The sequence below is a fragment of the Zosterops lateralis genome, assembly GCF_965231275.1.
Source record: "Zosterops lateralis genome assembly, chromosome: 15".
In the NCBI taxonomy this organism is placed as follows: Eukaryota; Metazoa; Chordata; class Aves; order Passeriformes; family Zosteropidae; genus Zosterops; species Zosterops lateralis.
The window spans coordinates 4,121,885-4,141,658 of record NC_139775.1 but is presented as its reverse complement, the minus strand read 5'-3'; the positions used below and the strand labels follow the sequence as shown (position 1 = coordinate 4,141,658).

The 19,774-nt window shown below is 39.2% G+C and overlaps 2 protein-coding genes across 3 annotated transcripts in view; one reads left to right on the top strand and one right to left on the bottom strand.

Annotated features, from left to right (window-relative positions):
• Positions 1 to 19,774, bottom strand: part of CHLSN (cholesin) — a 122,796-nt gene that overhangs the window by 54,625 nt on the left and 48,397 nt on the right. The window lies entirely within an intron of this gene.
• The window catches only part of GPR146 (G protein-coupled receptor 146), a 47,076-nt gene that overhangs the window by 22,019 nt on the left and 5,283 nt on the right, over positions 1 to 19,774 (top strand). For both annotated transcript variants that reach the window (XM_083872635.1, XM_083872633.1), the window contains exon 2: positions 897 to 938. The gene's annotated coding sequence lies outside the window, so the exon portion shown is untranslated. The remainder of the gene's footprint in view (positions 1 to 896; positions 939 to 19,774) is intronic.

Below are 19,774 nucleotides of genomic sequence, written 5' to 3'. Positions count from 1 at the left end.
ATGAAGTGGTAAGGGCAGCTATCTTAAAACATTTTTCTTCCAGATAAAGTATTCTACTTATCTCAAAATTCAGTCATAATTAAGTATCCTTGAACAAGTTAATCTTTCTTTTTAGGGGAAAACTCATCTACTCTTGTTAAAGTTTGCCTTTCTCTACAAATATTACTGTTCAATCATTAATCTCAGCTTAAACATCTTTAATTCCTTACATATGACTGTTTATATTTTTTTTCCCTACTGCAGTACATATGGAAGTTAGTGCTTTACTTATTTTTTCTTCTCCTTTAGAGAAGTTGCATCTGCATACTGAAATAGTGGTTGCAAATTTCGAGTGGATGGATATATTACATTTCTTATAATGCAATAAAATAGAATTCTATTTTTAACTCATAGCATGCAAAACAGCAAACACATACTCAGTATGGTGAATTAACGTGACACTGTGTGCCAAACCCACCACTTCTTACAGTAACAAACCAAAGTGACATTTATCGTGGTTTTATATTACAGGACAAATATTTCATATTGGGACTGTTACATGTCAGTATTAACCCACCAAGCATGACATTTTTAATGAGGAAAAGGAAGCTATGGTTCTATTTTTAGATCAATCTACAGCTTTTATTCAAGATCTTCAATTCATCTCACAAGTGTAAATGAAACCATCAGCCCCACTGTGAGGCATTGCAACAGCAAAAACCATGAACAATTGTTACAGATTTTCTAATCACTGGATGAAAACACTGGGTATTGTACACAGAGATGGTATAGGGAGATGCAAGACAAAAAATTAAAGTGATCTATATTTACCAGATTTGATTAAAATTTGTTTTCATTTCTTTCCATCACCTAGAAGTAAGTGTTTAACCTTTTTTTTTTTCTTTTTTTCCTCCCAGTGGCTCCACCTCAGACTGACATTCTCCTGGGCTGCACCTCATGTAAGTAGAGCTGTAACAATACGGTGTGATTATTATTGTGCATGTTTATTTCATGAATGTAAAAATGTGAAAATCTTTACCAAAACTGAGACTTTTAGACCTGATATTTACTTCTGTATAAAGATACTAGAATAGCAAGTCCTGACTGAAGACATAGCTCAGATAAATGATATTTACTCTCAGATTGTCCTTCTCAAAGATCACAAACCAGCCACATAAACAGCCTCATAAAGTTACATTCCATTTACTACACTTGTCTAAGTTTGTGAATCTGGACTCTGTGGAAGTGCCCCATCATCCTTGAGGCTCTCCAGGGCTCTTTGCCAGGCAGGAAACCTCTGGAGAAACAGACAGAAGGCACATTAATCAGAAGGTTTAACTGGCTTTACTTCTGAAAAAAAAAAAGAAGGAATGGAGGCTGCAATGCCTTCCTGGGAGAGCATCCTGACAGTTCAACCTGCCCTGGAAGCCCATGGCCATGAGAATGAGTGTCCTTAGCAAGGGCTGATCAGGGAGAAGGGGAAAGGCAAAGCCAAAGCCAAGCCCTTGTTGGCTCAGCAGGGAAAATGCACCTCTAGGAAAGACTTCTCATCTAAATTGGTTTAGATTTAAAGGACAGGCACAAAACTTCACCTTGTCTTCTCCAAGTGGCAAATTAATTCCATTCAAGTGAGCACTGATGGTGCAAACACCACCAATACTCTGAGGGGGTTTTGCACAAAACGAAAGAACTTGGTTGGGTACAAGGTGTGGCACCTGCTCAGCGTGGAGAGGAACAGGGGAATTGTACAGCCCAGTCTAATGAGCCAAGGATGAGAAGCCAGGAATTATTTAATGCTAATTCCAACTCTGCCAGTACCAGCTGCTGTTCTGTTGCTCTCAGCAGGTCACCTCATCTGTTTTCACGTTCTCCTATGTACAATAAACATTTTGGTGCCCAGTGTCCAACTCCCAGTTTAATGTTCTACTCATAAATGCACTGCCTCCCTTTACTTTGATAAAGTACAGTCAGCATCAATAGTAATACTTTAAAAAAAATATCTTTCCAACTATTGTGAAACAGGAGCTGACTGTTTATGGAGTACTTATTTTTTATGTCAGTTTACCATAGGGCCTCTTTAGCCACAGGCTTACAGCTGGAGGCCCCAAGGCTTTTTTTGGGAGTGGAAACTTTTTGAGTTCAGCTCTTAACAAATTTCCAGCCTGCAGTATGTTTTTCATTAGTCTACATGGTGTTATAATAAATGATGCACTTCCTCTTTTGTTTTATGATTTTTTTCTTTAAACATGCAACAATTTTTCTATGTCTGTTTTTTATTACTTTCAATATACTCAACCACACTAATCTTAGAGACTGTGTATAAAACCAGAACAGATATATTGAATAAGATACCAGCTACAGCAAGACAAGCTTTTAAAGGCCAGCCATAAACCCATTACATGTATGCAGCTGCATGGGCAACAACTCTTTTTTGAGGCTATTGTTAAAAAAAAAATAAAAATCTGTTACCCCAAAACCTAGAGCTGGTGTAGAAATGGCTCTGCCAACATATTCATCTGCAAGATATTCAGCCAGAAAAGTCTGATCCCACTGGCAATTCTCTGCTACAGGTCCCACTGTATGTGTTTGCCTGCTTTAAATATATTTTTTTATATAGTTGATACACACACTTTTTGAAGACAGCCTTCCTTCTATATTTTTCCCTCTCTTGATAATTTTTAATAAGAATGTATTCCCAGGGGCTGGCAGCACCAGGAAAACCAGGCTGTGCCAACAAGGAGAGGTTCCAGTCAAACATCATCATGTCTGGCATACTGTGTTTCATTTACAAATCTTTGATTTCTAAATGAATGGCAGTTCAAAGTACACATGAAACACAGATACTTTCTGCTTGTGTACATAGAGATTGTTAGAGATTAGACCACTTTTAATTAAAGACTTGAGCAGGTGTCAGTTCATGGTACTCTCTGAATTTGGTTTAAGATGATGTATGTTCCACAGTTACCCAGCAGCACATTAAATACAAGCAGAATCAAAGAGACTTTCCTCAACAAAGCCAAGAAAAGCTACTTTGTAAGAGGGTTTGAAGTTTGCTACTACTGATCTGTCATTTATGGAACATCACATACTTACTTGGGAAACATTTTAGAACACTAAAAAAAAAATAAAATAAACAACCCCCCAGCAAACAGCTCCATGGGACAGGGCCCCAGGCCACACAAGACAAATTAATTTCAGTGGGGTTTTGCTGTGCCTCTGTTTACACATCTGACTACCCAGAGTTAATTTCCAGTACCAAGGCCTAAACCAGATGATTTAAGACCATTCTGGACTCAAACAACAAGAGTTTAAATGTGGAAATGGAACTACTTCCAAGTAATTTTTCTCTACATCATACTTCAGAGTGAGAGCAATATGAGGGGCATTCCATTTCTCCATTACTCAAAGATTCTTCATTTCTTTTTTTAAAGGAAATCCAAAGATTAATTTAAAGCCATCTGATGAAAATACCGTAATATTTACCTTCATATTTTGTTGTAATATATAGTGAATTCAGGCGATTTCAAAAGTTGTCCTGGATGCTTCTCATTTCTAGATGTCAAATATTGGCTCTCAGAAATTTCCATTACACATTGTCTGACAATATTTGCTGCTCTGGAGTACATGAACTGACTTTTAATTCTTACAGAGGTAATGATAATGAAGTTTATAGAAGTTGGGCACAGGTGACATTTTAGAATTTTGTGTTTATTGCAAGTCCCTCCTTTCCAGGTCCATAAAGCATAAAAAATGGTTAGAACTGCCAAATATATAAATTCTCCCAATCCTTTCATCAGTTATAGCTATTCTTAGACTGGTCTCCTAATCACCCTTTAAAAATGAGGGCACCACGACCCCTTGGCAGCAGTGCTACAGCTGACACCTGAGGACAGTAAAGGACACACCTGTAACCCTGGGATTTTATGACTAGTAAATCACCAACTGAAGTCCCAAACCCGAGAGCAGCCCAGTACAGAGCTGTGGGAAGGAAAAAGTGAGGCAGGCAGAGCTGACAGTCAGGGGGATGCAGGACAAGCATGGGACAAAGACCAGAACAAAGGCTGCTGACCAGCCAGGCTAGACCTGCAGCAGTCAAGTCCCAGCCAACATCCCAAATGCTGCTTTATGGGAGCCACAGAAGGGCTGCAAAGGCAAACTCTAAAGGTGGTACAGGGTGGTTAACACGAAAGCGCAATTTTTGGGGCTTCAACTGATCCCAAAGGGAAGACTGAGCAACTTGTGTATAAACCAGCTTTCTCTTTTGCAGTTACTTTCCCCTGCTTCTTTACTTATACAATATTGCATACAGAAAAATCTGAAAAAATAATAATAATAAAAAAAGTAAAAGCCAAGATTTTTTTGACTGCTTCAGCAATAAGGTACAAATCGAGAGTAACTATGAAGGCTCAAATTACAAAATATCCACCAGTGCAACCAAGAATTAAGCATGGCTCCTGAATTTTATCAAGCTGGCTGCAGACAGTGTAAGGAATCTCCCTTAGCCAGGAAGGAAAAATGCCTAAATTCAGGTGAGGTTCTTTTGTGCAGCTATGGCAGGCCCAGGTTACAAAGTGGGTCTTTGTATGGCTGCTCCACCTCCAGCTTTATTTGCTGGGAACCGGTTATGTAACTAACACAAAAGAAAATAACCATTTCTGGGTTGTTTTCCTTTGCAAGCCCTGGGCTGCCAGGAGGAACTGAGCGAATTCAAAAGCAGCTTCCCTTGTGTTGCTCTTTTGGGTGTTTCTCTTTGAAGTGGCACCCTGAGTGGCTGCTCATTCACCAGTTTTGTAGGTAGCCTTTAAAGCAATGCTTTCCACCCTTCAAGCTTAAGTACAGAAACATACAATTAATTAAACCAAGTTAGTGGTGTTATTATTTCAGCCTTTTATTTCTGCTTGGTGTCAGACTCTTAAGACGAAAGGACTCTTTGTAGTAGGATTTCAGACACTCTGGGGAAAATTATGAACTTTAGGACTGATCTGATCTGGTTCGTGCAACACACGAACAATCTAAGGAAACCATTTAGCTGCTGCTTAAAGGAAAATTCATTCTAAAATCCAGAAGCAGAGTGAGACTTTTGCAGTGTTACTGTGCTGTATTTAGCTGATGATTTAACCCTTTGTTCTGACATGCTATTTTAAAATCACTTTTTTCCCATTAAAAGAAGACTCAGCCTAAAAGATGGAATTTTTGCATAGTAGATTTCCTGGGTAGGAAATCTTTGGTCACAGATAAATGAGCCACTAACCTGCCAAATGGCTCTAATGCAACAAAAATTGCATCTATTGCTGCTTATAATTGTAGTTGCCAAACATTATTGGTTTCCAAATATTTTCCTGGTGTGAAATGTTTGTAAACCAATCTCTTGCACTGCTGCTGAACTCCAGGAACATTCTCCAGGATGGTTCTAGTCCTTAGCTAGAAAAAAAAAAAAAAATCACACATTATTAAGAACTACAATGGGGAAAAGATCTCAGTGAATCTGTCTTGCCCTAATGGCTCACTCCCATTTCCACACTCTGTGTATGTTGTTTATTTTCATTCTTTGAGCATGGGATATTATAGCCACAATTATCTCATTTTCTCATAGTACAAACAGTCCCATTTTCATTCATTAAGATCAACATTTTCATTGTATTCTTCCTCTGGTGTTTTTTTTCTTCCCTTTAAAATTTGCTGTGGACAATAAATACAATAGATTTATGCTATCAAAATGCCTCTTGGGGTAGAGATTTATTCATAAATTGTTTTTTCACATGAGCATAGATCAAAAGTGGCAATAGTAAAATGGACAGCTAGAGGAAATGTTTTAACTCCAATCACCATAACCTTTAGAAGAAATCTATGATCATGCAACCTCATCTTCAAAGATTTTTGTGCAACAATTTTCTCCAAAATCTGGAAGGCTTCAAGAAGTGCAATCAAGCAGATTTTAGAAGCTGGTAGCACTTCATGGTCAGCTGGCTGTGAAATCCTACTCACTACACAGTCTAGAGCTTGCAAACTTGGTGCTTTACAACTTTTCTAAAGGGTTGAAGGCTGGGGAGACTCCAGCCAAGCATTTATTAAGGAAGACAGTAATAGCCTGGATTTTTCCCTTTGCTTGTGCTTTCTACTGCTTCTCCTGTGCTGCAAAGTGAGCTGTAGTGCCTTCAGCCTGTCCTGTAGTGCCTTCAGCCTCTCCTGTAAGCTTCACAAAGTACACCAAGAGGGTTAAAGCCCTTTGTCCCTCCCCACCACCTGAGGTCTGCAAAGGAAAGGGCTGCAGAAAGTCTGGTAAGAGGAAAAGGTCAGGGGCTGTGTATTATATCCTGTATGTTTGGATTAGCCCACAATAGCTAAATAAACTGACCTGATGTCTAATGACATTTTCAAACAGTAGCTAATAAAATTAGCCAAAGTATGCAGAGACAAAAGATGCACACAAACTCACCAAAAACCATCTCTAATACATCTGCACAAGCAATGACCCAATGGAATTTCAGCACTTTGGCCACACCAGTCAGGGTCAGATATAAAGGAACTCAAGTTAGAAAACCTGCTGACTAGAAAAGACTCCTGCCTTGCCCATTCTTACCACTCCTACTGATATGCAGCTGTCAGGGGTTTTGTACAGAACCATGTTTTTGAAACACAATCATGGTCTTTTTGAAATAAAATAAAATAAAATAAAATAAAATAAAATAAAATAAAATAAAATAAAATAAAAGGCATGCTACTGACATGAACCACAAGCTTGGAATACTTTGGGAAAGGTTCCATGAATTAGCAGGGTTAGCAGGTCTGAGGGATTTTCACTAAAAATCACATGAGGATCATGTCAGCAGAGGAAGGGGCTGTGATGGAGGAGGTTCCCACTCCTGTGATGATGGAGCTGGCACAAAGAGAGTAACCCTGAGCTGCCTCAGCTGCTCAGTGCACTGCAGTGCCCCTCAGCTCCTCTGCTGTCCCACCTGGACACCAGGCAGGTGCCACTGGCTTTCTGGTGGCCCTCAGCAGAAAAGAGGCTGTGCCAAGGACTATGACACATCCAGCTTCCACAGCCAGTTCCACCAGAGCTCATCCTGAACGGCCCTCAGGGAGAGCTGGGTGAATCCCTCAAACCAGAGACGCTGGTTCTGAGGAATGAATGCATGATTAATGGGGTTGCAGCAACTGCTACAATTGTGGTCGCCTTTTTAAAGTTTTCCATCAAAGTTCTTGCAACCTGAAATACTGTAGCAGATGAAAAAGGAAAGGGACTCAAAGCTGTGCCCATATAAAAGGCAGTGCTAAAGCAGCTAATCTAAAATTTGCAAATAAGTCTTGCTTACCTCAGCTGATTTGCACATTCAGTTTCATTTTTTTATGTAATTACCAAAGCATTTTCAGACTTGTTATGACCAAATATGAACTTGCTGAATATTCACACTCAGATGAAACAGAAATAAACAGTCTTGACTGAATCCCATTAATACTATACCTTGCTTTACATTTAAAACAGTAATACTGAAAATGAGAAGGAGTATCAGTGGGGATTGGCTTCATTCTGTGCAATGAACCAGGAAATCTTTGCCCAGAGTCTCTATCATGAACCATCAATTGCTTGCATTCCCTTGAAGGTACCAGCTTAAGATAAAAGTATACTGAGGAATATTTGTGATAATCCTTTATATTAGCAAATCACTCTTTATAGACACTCTACACATGGGTATGAAGGGCTGAAACACAGCCACCAATTCACTAATATTGTAGTGATGCTTCAATGAAACCACTTCAGCTCATAAAAATAATACTCTGGCAACCACAGTCCTGAATAACTACTTTCACTTAAACCTTGTGATTTGTTTAATCCACCTGAATCACTGACTCTGCCTAAGTTACTGCACTCCTGAAAGGTGAACTTCCAGAAGTCTTTATAATGTTGAACAAAATTGAACAGAACTTTGTTTTGGTCTTATTTAGCTTCTGTAAGTAAAAACTATTACTAGAATTGTCTATCAGTGAGATGTAGTAGCACGTTAGGGACATCAGCACCTTAAACATATGGTGACTTAAATGTCTGAACCACTACAGATTATTCTGTAAACAAAAACCTGCACTGTTCACATCCCACTTTCATATTAACAGAGTTACCTGTAATTATGAACTTCAGGGCTGTGCATTTACTTTATAGAACCAGCAGCCATGAGAGACATAATTGGGGTAAGATGGACGGGGAGCTGCTGTATTTAATTCAGTGTATGAATCAAGCCAAAAGCATTGAATACTACACTGGATCTGAAAATAAACCTTGTGAGGAGACCTCCAAGGCTTCTGTGATTCCTGCTGCTTAGTAGTGACAAAAAAACCTGCATGATGTTCTCTGTGTGTGCCTCATGCTCATACCAGACACCTGTCCAGCTGAATCTACTATGTACACAGCAAAAATAACCTGGCTTGTGCTTAAAGGTGTTTTAGGTCTGGGCTAATCTTCCTGGCAGGTCACAGAAGAGGCTCCACCTTCACTGAGCTTTGTGCTTGCTGACTTTGCAATGAGGCAGAGTTAAAAAATAAGTCCCCAAAGTAAAGCTCAACATTTCCCTCAGTCCCCTTGCAGCTGTGTGGCCAGGACCAAGTCTGAGCACAAAACCCCATCCATAGGGGGAATGGAATCTTCATTAATTTTAGGGTTAATCTCCTTTGTGGTTGATAAGTAGAAGTGTATATTAAAATTTACTGCTCTGGGGAGAGCAGAAAACACAAGAAAGATCTGGAGAAGTTCTATTAAGTATGGATATTGTTGAAATGTGGACCTTTATGGTCAAAGCACAACAATCTCCTCTACCCCATGAGTTCCCCAAGTAACTCCAAGTGATCGACTACCACTTGTTACTACTACAAGTTGTAGATACACAGCATAATTGTGTCAGGGATTCCACATCTCTACACTCAAACAAACCTTGTGAAAAGTCTGCTGGACAAACCCAACCAGGAAAATGGAAAAGGTATTGTGCAGTGGGCACTGCAGCCTGAAACAAGTGATGGACTGACGGGGCCTGTAAGAGCAAGCAGCTGCCTCTAGAAAACCAGGAGAGCAGCAGACTCGAAGGAGCCACATTATTACCTCGTGCTCTCCCTGGAGACCAGAGGAGTGCTATTCCACCTCCCAATCTCTGCATTATTTTTCCTGCAAAAAGCTGATATGCTGAAGTTTATGAGGTCTGAATTTCAAAAGGAAAGCACACCCCCCCTTCAACTCCATTCCCCACTGTCGCTGGTATTATCAAATATAAATCAACAACATGGCTTTTCTTCTCTGTGTTTCAAAATACAAACCATACATTATGGCTTAACCAAATGAGTGATAAGTATGAAATATTACAAACCATAAAAAAAGGAAAAGTCATAATCCTGGGCTGCCCCACACTGTGTCCTCAAAGAAATATTACTTCAGAGATTAAAGAAGTGCTTGTTTATTTAATAATTTGACCTATCTCCAGCAATAGAAAATTTAATGGAAAATACTTACATGGAACCTACAAGCAGAGCTGCTGTGTGATAGACATTATAAATAGAGATTTGGGAGTTTTAAACTTTAATATAAACAATAAAAGCTTAGCCAAAGGAAACAAAAAAATAACTGAACTAAGCAAATACTTAGATCATAAATAACAATACTCAAAAAGTTCTCAGGTGTTAACCTTAGAGCCTATCTCAGGCTTCTGTTGTGAAGTTTTAGCTTCTATGAAACTACAAAATTAAACATAAGGAACTAATTGTATAAAATAACAAAACATATTTATATTACATACAGCAAAGAAGATATACATGCTAACATGAATGACAAGTTCTTCATTCATTTTATGGATCAACTCCTTTATAGTTGATAAGTTAAATCCTATATTAAACTTTACTGCTTTGGGGGAGGAAGGAAAACACATAAATTATTTCTTCATTACAGTTTAAAAAGGCAAATTATTTAAGGACTATTTGTATTCAAGCTAAGTAGATGGAATCATGAGGTTACAGGCTTTTTATTCAAATGCAAAGAATTTACATTTACCTACCACCTCATTAAAGCCAGATGATAGAGCAGCACCATTTTCCTTACATGACTTTTTTTTTCCCCCCAATTAAAATTAAAAGCATTTCTTCTGAATGCTTAAAAGAATTCTGAGGTTTACAGTATTTTGCAAAGCTCGCGTTGGCTCTTTTTCAGGTCTAATGTAGGTTACTGTCTAAAGTGTCCAGAGGCCAAGTGGCAGTCGCAGGGTTTTGCTGTCGTATTTCCGAGGTGGGGGAAATGACTCCAGGCATACCCAGCTGTGATGAGCAGCTCTGAAGAAAATCACCTCTCACTAACACAGTATTTTTACCAGCTTGGCTCATTCTGCTGCGGGTCCATGACTCTGTTGGCGTGCACGGAATAGCTGCTCTGATGGTCAGAGTCTTTTCCTGTAGCAAAGCTCCCCGGGTTTGATGTGGCCACTGTTTGTCTCCCGTTACACAGTGACACCAAAGGCTGAACTGTTGATCCCCGAACACTTCCCAAAACAAGAGCTCTCCAAAACCCTTTCACAAACAGGGGCAGGATCAGGCCTGGCTTTGCCAGAGCTCCAATGAGAGCGTGTGGCTGCAGCTTAGGGGATTATGATGAGCAGTCTGTGCAGGGCAGTCACAGCAGACACAGTGTCCAGTGGCACTGCGGCCACCGCGCCTCTGCCGCTGTTTACCCCGCACAGAAATGACCCGCTGAGTCTCTGCTGAGCTCACTCACCCACAAAAGGGTCTGGCCTGATGGGCAAAATGTCTCTGCCAGCCATCAAGGGACAGCAAGGCAGTGCCTCCTCTCAGGTGAGAATTTAAACAGTTCTCCTTTTAGATTGCTTTTGGTTTTTAAGAGCCTAGAAGGAAATTACATGAATGCATCTAAGCCTTGGATCAGTGAAAATGAATAGTGCCGTCATTAGGAAACAATGTTTGCTTTTTAGATAACAGTTCTTAAGGGAAAACATGACTGTTTGAATTTGTCACGCTCCCCTTTTATCTGGTTGGCCAAAACAAAGTCACAGTAGATTTTCTTGTACATATCAATTTTCATGCACATTAGGCTGGATTTCTCACTGTTTCTTTAGGTAATAACTATGTGCTTTAATTTATTTATTGTTCGGGATATACAAGATCTCTATATTTCTGTATATTAAATCTAGAAGTATTACAGGAGGGGAGAAGTATAGCAGAGGAATTGATCAAAACTTAATCTAATTAGTCTTTAAAAGAAAAAAGTTCTCAGTGAAAGTGAGATCCTTATGAATCTTTTATTCATAGGATAGTAATAAACATGCAGCAAACCATACTGTAAAATACTACTGCAAAGCAGATAGACACAGCAATAACTAATTAACTAATTAATCACAATTAAGTTGCATTTTCATTATATTATAAGAGAAGGTAAGCTAAAGGCAAACTTCAAAGCACCAAAAATTTCCTAACTGCTTTCAGCAGAAGCTTTGAATAAGCAGAATGACTGCTGTCCTTTTAGCCTCCATAAGCATTTTGAACTACACTAATCACTGTGATTTTTTTGCAAATCTGTTTCCTAGTGTACATAGCAGAACACCTCCTTTCCCTTAGGGCTCTGTCAGCTGAACTTTATGTTGTTCTGACAGAAATGCTAAAGCAGCATAAAAAGCAGCACCCTATTTGTCATGCCAGCATCACATCCAGCACGTTTGATTGGCTCCATCAAAGTCTGAGCAGAATTCTGTGGATTTCTACACAAGTCAGACTGATTCTGAAGTGATGCAACAAAGTTAATCAAATGTCTGGTCAAAGTGATTCATGTAAACATCAATGTTTGTGATTTGAACATCAGACTGATTCATCTGAACTCCTGCATGCAGGATCTGAACAGCAGATAAGAGGTGATCAGAACATTCTGCATATTTTCCACAACAGCCACAACAGGTATGGCTCGTTGAAGTGAAGACAGAGCAGCAGGCTCCAGTGACCTCCCTACAACTGTGTTTTACTGTTCTCAGCACCCGGTGCCTGTGTGGGCTCTGTAAAAACAACCATTTATCAATCATTAGTAAGAAACTGGCTCTCTGACAAACTAATTACTCCTCAGGCTTCCACCCATTAGCACAGGAGGAAGCAGATTATACATTTATTTTTGTGGTGAGCTGACCTCAGCTGGGTACCAGGTACCTACCAAAGCCACTCTATCACTCCCCTCCGTGGCTGGACAGGGAGAGAAAAATATAACTCAAAGCTCGTGGGTGAGAGGAGAGGGAGAGATCACTCACCCATTACCATCCTGAACGAAACAGACTCAACTTACAGAAAAATTAATTCATTAACCATAAAATTAGAGTAGGATAATGAGAAATAAAAACTAAACACCTTCCCAAAACTTGTGATGCATTCAATATAATTTTACATATCAGAGCTCCTGCAGTAACAAAGTTGCTACAGAAGTTGTTTTTGCTTCCTGAAGCAGGCAAGACTTATTAAAGCCAGCATGTTACCTATGTAGGACACGAAGAAATCTCTATAAAAAGTCTGTTCAAATTTTTAGAGAGTTAATTGCTGTATGGCATATGGATGGATACACTGCTGTTAGTAAGCTCTAGTATTTATTTCCATGTCATTAATGTGGCTGTAGTTCCAGGAATTTGTAGAAATCTTAACCATGGCTTTTCAAAATACCATGGAGTGGATGCAGTGTGGGCAGCAGGTGGCTACTGGTAGTAGACTCCAGGTGTAACTTCACAGATGTTTTTGTCATGGGAGGCTTTAGATTTAAAGAGTCCAGGTTTACAGAGGTCTCAGACTCCTTTGCACATTTCTTCCCACAAATTACTTTGGGGTTTTGTTTTTTGCCCTTGGAAACATTTGTCCAGCCTCATGTTGGCCTGGAAAAACAATACCCATTAAGAGTACCTAAGGAAGCATCCCCACCCACAGGTCTGTGGAAGGATGGCCAAGGACTCAAATGAAATCATCAAACACTTAAACCTGTCGAACTCTTTGTCACATCCCAGAACAGAACATGCTATATGTTATTTTTAAGTTTGATATATACATCTGCTGTAGTGGGGAGTCTCAGAAGAAACTGAGTTTATGGGTAGAACATTTTGATGACTAAGGGATAAAACCCCCCTGTTGCTGATAAAGTGGAGTGGGGCACGGCACAGGGCAAGCAATAGATGGACAAATCAGAACTCATTCATGTCAGAAAGATGCCTCAGGTCCCTGGTAAGTGAAAATTGTTATTCTAAATCTTACCATCTAATAATAACCAACCTTAGGTCAGCATTAATAGTATACTAGATCCCCTAGAATGTAAATTTAAAATATTTTATTCAGACATTATAAATGGAATAAGATGTAATCAGTAATTACACAAGTTCATCCAGGAGGCAGCTAGAAAATGCCATTTCCTTCACCAAGCAGCGAAAATTAAAAACCACAGGAGTGTCAGGAACAAGATGTCTCAGACTTGCCAGCAATTAACAGAAAGATATGTTTATCTCCAGTGGATGTGACAAATTTTGAAGTCATTTCAGCCTTAGTGCAATTCCTCTGAGAGTTGATTTTTACTTTCAATCTCTAAACTCAAACCAGTTTTATAATTCTTCTGTATGCTATCTGATAAAGAACTGTCTCAGTATTTCTGCTTTTACTGGAAATCTGGTCCCTGTGGTCAGAGTCTGTTCCACAAGAGTTTCCTCCCCAGCCAGTGTGATGGTCTGCTTGATAAGTCACCCAGTCAGCTTTCACCAGTGTTTCTAATAGGAAACAGCGTTATGTTTCTAGTTTCCAGGAAAGTACCATCTGTGCCTCCTGTCAGTCTCTGCAACTGGCACCAAAAGATCTGTGGGGAATGTTTCTGTACTGCCAAATTTCAGCAGAGCTCCCTGCCCAAGCCCTGAGCACGGGTGAAGCTGACAAACAGTGGGGGAAGATAAGAGCTGCTGTTCCCACCCTGCCAGCTCACCAGGCCAACTCATTTACAGAGTAATTCCAGCACAGTCCGTGCACCTTTGACACACTCTTCCTGGAATAAATTCAGTCAGCAAATCCCAGAATTGGCATAATTTGCATTAATTTTGATTGGCGAAAATCTGTCTTCTTTACTGGAGTGATGCTGATTTACACGAACCAGAAGTACAAACATTCCTTACCTGGAACCTGGGCAGTTCCCAAATGCTGGAACTGCAGAGATCCAGGCACCTGTTATCTCCTAAGAGGTGCAAATGACCTATCCGTACTTATTAAAGACTTTACCTAAATAAAGAATTTTACCATAAAACTATCTCAAATATAAAAAAGGCCTCAGCAGAAGTTACTATGATACGATCTTTACATAAAAAACAGGAACATGTAAGTTTCCGTAAGTTTCATGAATTTTTTCCCACAAACTGGTCTTAATTGACCTGTTGCTCTACAGTTTAAGTGTCTGTAGATACTGGGGGGAAACTCCTTATATTTAAACACTGATAATTGTAAGTTATGAAAAATTTATTAATTAAATCACTCACTTCATCTATTAAGTTCCTGAGGTCAGAACAAATGAATGAAATATTTTCATTAAAAACAGTGGGATAAAGTGTCTACTAAGTCCCAGCTGCTCTGAACATCAACATCACAACAGTAAAGATGCCTTCTGAAGGTGTTTGTAACACTTGTTGGATCCAATGAGTTGTTGTACTTCATAGGAAAAGAATCTGCAACTTACAATCAGTTTTAAACTGAAGGAAATTATTTGCTTGTGTGCTCTCCCAGAAATTGAAATTTTCTGTATTTTTTCATTAGTTCTTTTGGTTTCTGTGGCTCACCAGTTACAAGCACACTGAAAAGTCTCATGAAGGTTAATTTTTTAAAAAAAGTTTGTTTTCAGTGAAGCAGTTGAAAGAATCAATATATATATACATAACAACTTTCAGTCATCTTGACCCTGAATGTTAATTTAAGGTAATTGCTACTTAGTTTTAAAGTAGGATAGCTACACCAAAATCAGCTTCCAAGTGCTCTGAAAACATGGAGCAGAACTGCAGCAGGGCTGACTGGCTGCGCAGCACTCTGAACGGCGCCATCTACTCTGCTGATGCTTAAAAGCTGTCACTTCTTGTATTCCAACTGGTCAACTTTATAAAATCCAGAACTGGAAGCACCTTACGTAAGCTGATTTTCTAATACTGCATTCATTCTAATTATTCCTGGTATTTAATAGGCCGTAAGTTCCTGGAAGTGAATATGAATACTAGGAAAATTACTCAGGTTTTGTTTTGCATATAACTTAATCTTTTTTAAAAGCATTATCTAGTGGATATTTGTGCATCACCAAATTGTATCTCATGTCAGGATCCCTTGCAGCTAAGGCCTGTAGATAGATGAATACAGGTAATCACTGTAGAAATTCATTCTGCCTGATGGAATCCTCACCTTTAGAATGCACAAAAGGAAGGTATTTCACTTTTTGCAGTGATGAAATCTTTTAAGTGTTAAGAGTTGCACTGTTCACTCTGGAGTGAATTCTTTCTTGCTGCACAGAAACATTAAAATAGAAACAATATGTCATGTTTTCCATATAGAAGCTCTTACAGGAGTCAGTGATAAAGTGAAGTCAGGAAGGGGTGGAGCAGCCCATCAGTGCCACTTATCCGATGCTGGGACAGGGAGAACTTAACAAAACAGGGCTGAGTTTATGGAGTTAACCCCTGCAGCTGCCAGGAGGGCACAGCCACTGGCAACACAACTCCCGCAGGGGCTCCACCGCAAAGAAATTAACAGCACAAAAAAGGAGGATTTATCTGGAGTGGCACATGCGCCTGGCAGTTACCATCTGTGTGTGAACAAGGGATTCCTTCCACACAAACCTATAGGGGCTGCAGTGCTGGGCTGTTTCCTCTCCACAGAACTTCTACCCCATGGTAGTTGGTTATTACAACCTTCTAGAGCACCATGACACTGCCACTCTCCAACAGGGCTTTTAAACACACCATTTAGCAGTTTTGATTATGTTTCCAGAGCAGCTGATCTTTTCTGTCTTTCTTTATTGGAGTATATTATCTGGTCTCATAAGCTTTAAGCTGTTTAGAAGTTGAGAGGGAGAAAGAGAAACTAAAGCAAATGTAATTATTCATTTCTGATGGACACACACGTTGTTCTGAGCAACCTTCTATGAACTCTAATCCAGAAGAAAGTTCTGCAGTTCTTACCTATTAGAGAACAGGCACATCCTAAAAATGCAGTTGCCATACACTAAAATCAAGTTTTTCTCCTCCTTCCAAACAAAAAGCCCATGTGAACTCATTTCTTGATGCTTAGTGACCCATGGCAGCAATTTGCAATTTACTTTTGACATTGCCTTATATGAACTCAGATTCCCAAAGAGCTGAACAACCTAAACAGAAACCACATGTGCAACTGACATTGTTAATAATTATATTATGTTAATAATTTTACATATTATTTATACATTTAATAATAACAATTATAAATAACAACAAAAGGTCAAAACAGGAGGGAAAAGAGCATCTGTTTAGCAGGCTGCCAAGAGGTCAGGGCAGTAAGCAGATTATCAGGGCACAAGTGGGATCTGGGTCACCAGGTAGCTGCTGTGCAGATGATTTACCACAAAGGTGGTGCTTACAGAATGAGAGGATAAACAAATGAGACAGAGGATGTCAGCATCTATGGAACAAGAACAAAGGTCACCCAGCGAGTGACAAGGGGGCCCACAGGAAAAAGCTCTGAAGACAAAATATATTCAGAATTTTTGGAAAAGTAGAGAGCAACCTCAAAGGGCAACCAAAGCAAAATGCAAAGACCAATTTCAGGAACACAGGCATCTCTGTACTCACACCACGTGCAAAGGAAATGCACCCTTACAGTTCTTGAGAATGTAATCTTTATTGGTCATGCAAAATACCAAAGAACAGCCTGAGATGACCTATAGGAAAGTCACAAAGTAGAAGTGAAAGTGTGCTTGTCATGCTTGGAAGCCCTGTCATAAGCTGGAAATGATACCGTGTGTGTGTCATATGAGGAAACAATGATGGGTGGTGGAATGTTAATTGTAAGGGAGTCATCAGGAGAGACAGAGGAAAACATTGGCCAGACAAATGTGAAACTCAAGGGGTATTTTAAGAAACCAGGAAATGTACATAAGAATTTATGCATGGATAGATGGAATGTTAAAAGTTAAAACATTGGGAAGGGAATTACCTATAGAGCTGGAAATGGGTTCACAGCACTCAAATTGTGTAGAATCAAGCAGGAGTAGACAAGAGTTGGGCTTTATAAGTGAAAAGTCTTGGGTTTATTTAAATTATTAATTATTGCTATGCTGCTACTAAAGCAGATTATATAGCAAAGGGAAAGGGTTTAGAAAACCAAAACTGAGCCTAAAGAAGGGTGAAATCAGTGGGACCAGAAGGTTGGGTGACTGCTCTTCCATGAGTTCACTTGCCACAAGTGGCAAACCCCATGTTTCCTCTCTTTCAGCTGACCTACTCTTGCTTTTTGATTTGTGCTTTTTAAAATATCCAACATAGGCTTATTATTTTCAGTGCTACTTTGTAATAATTATCCCCGTTTGACCGTGCCTTCCTTCACCTTACATTGCACTGAATTAACCACATTATAAATGGAACCAATATCAATTATGAACTTCACTCTGCCAAACTGGTCAATGGTTGCACCACAAAGACATAAATGACAGGGTTGGAAGGGGCCTGTTTTTCAGCCCAGCTCCCAGTATCAAGCAGGATTTTCTTCTCCACTCATGTTAAAAGCATTTTATCTGAGCTGTAGCATTACATTATAAACAGCAGCAACTCAGCAAGTGCATGAGAAAAGTATATTCCAAAACCTATTTGCCTGCACTGCTGCATTCTTCCCCCCTTGCATCTAACCTGAGCTATTCAGTTTTACTTTTCTGTATATCCAGCTTTGATATATCCAGCTTTCTGTATATCCAGCTTTCTGTATATCCAGATTTGATAATCCCTATGGTATGTATATAAGCTGTAAGCCTAAAGAAATGTCATGTTACCCAGACTGAGAGGTAACAGCAATGTGACACTTCATTCTCCAGCACTTGAGAATTCAGTGTGTTCCCCTTGATGTACAACTAATTGTAGATTTGTTATTTTCCAGAAATATTGCTCATCCACTATTTAAAGTTTTGAAAAATCAATCCATAAGTAATATTCAGCATGACACTTTCAAAAAGCAGCTTTCAAACCCTGATGAGGAGCTGACAATCTACTTAGTCATGGTTTACATATATATATATACAGCACTTCTGGCCATGATTTTTAGTCTGCTCAGCCTAGATCTGAAGTAAATCTGTGCTGCCCAGCAAAGCTCTCTGTAGGGCCCAGCCTTCCCCTAGGCAGCACCAGGTTTCAGCCTGTAGGAATTAAGAATCCTGTGGGAACTCAAGGGACGTGACAAAGGTACAGGTGTTTGGCATGTTTAGAGACTTACCCTGTTGGCAACAGCTTTATTAGCCATGTACTTTACCAGGTATTAGTTTATAATGACACCACAGCTTGTGAAAACACATTCAGAGGTCAGATAAACCAGGTAAGAGCTAAGTCACAGACAGATGATAATAGAGCAAGTAGACAAACCGTGTATTGTATAAACAAAAAAAAATCTGCAGAGCAAAGAGACAGTGCTGCAGCTGGATGAAGGGCTGGTTTTTTAAGTCAAATAAAATAATCCGAGTGTAGAATGGTCATGCTTCAAACTCTTACCCAACCTGCTCTGCAACTTAGTGCTGCATTATGAATGAAAACGTCTGAAAAAGCCTGACTGCAGCTATGGACTCTGTAATAAAACTGAGCAGAACTTCATTCTTTTCTCATTATTTAAAGTTCATTTTATGGATCTTTTCTAAAATAATCTTTGTCACCAAGCCCTCTCAACTTTTTGTGCTTTGTTGCAAGAAGTTTTTTCTTAAGTACTTCATGGACATTGTTATCTAAATAAAACAGCTTTAATGGAGTGTAGGAAACTGGCTTTTGGCCAAGTATGAACACTCTAAAAGTGCTTCTACATGAATACCTTTCCCACTTTGCTGTTTCCCTGGTGAATTTAGGATGATTAAAGTCCTTGTAAAGTTCTGAAGCACCAAAAACGTGATGCCACGGTTTGTAACATGTAACATCCACAGCACACAACACAATTCTGTCTGTGGACTATGTATCAAACAGAAATGGAGGGAATTTTCTGCTATTTGGGAGCTGCAGTGGTTTTACAATACTCGTAATGAACCTTTAAATACAAACTGTGGTCAGATAGAGTAACTCAAGCCAAACTGGATGACCATTTTTAGACTTCACAGAATACTCTGAGTTGGAAGGGACCCACAAGGATCTAATCCAAGTGTTAAGCAAATGGCCCATATTGAGATCAAACCTACAACGTTGGTGTTATTACCCTCATGTTCTAAACAACTGAGCTAATCTCAGGTTTAGTGTTTTTCCGGTATTTATTTCATGAACACCTGCTTATTTTTTTCAATAAGGGATGCTACATTGGTGTTTATTTGCTAAAGATTAAGAATTTCTAAACTAAGACAAATTATTTTGAAAAGGGCAGTTCTCTGTTTTGGTTGGTGATATCAGTTGGAAACATGCTTCAAAGGTAGGAACTTCTCATTAGTCTGAAGAGTTTCCATATAAACAATGGAACAACCACAGTACAAAATTCATTATGGGATAAATTCCCAATCTGCAGTTCAAAAGCTCTTTCAAGAAGTGATCCATTTTAAAGTTGTGGAAAATATAAATATTCACATCCATTAACTGCA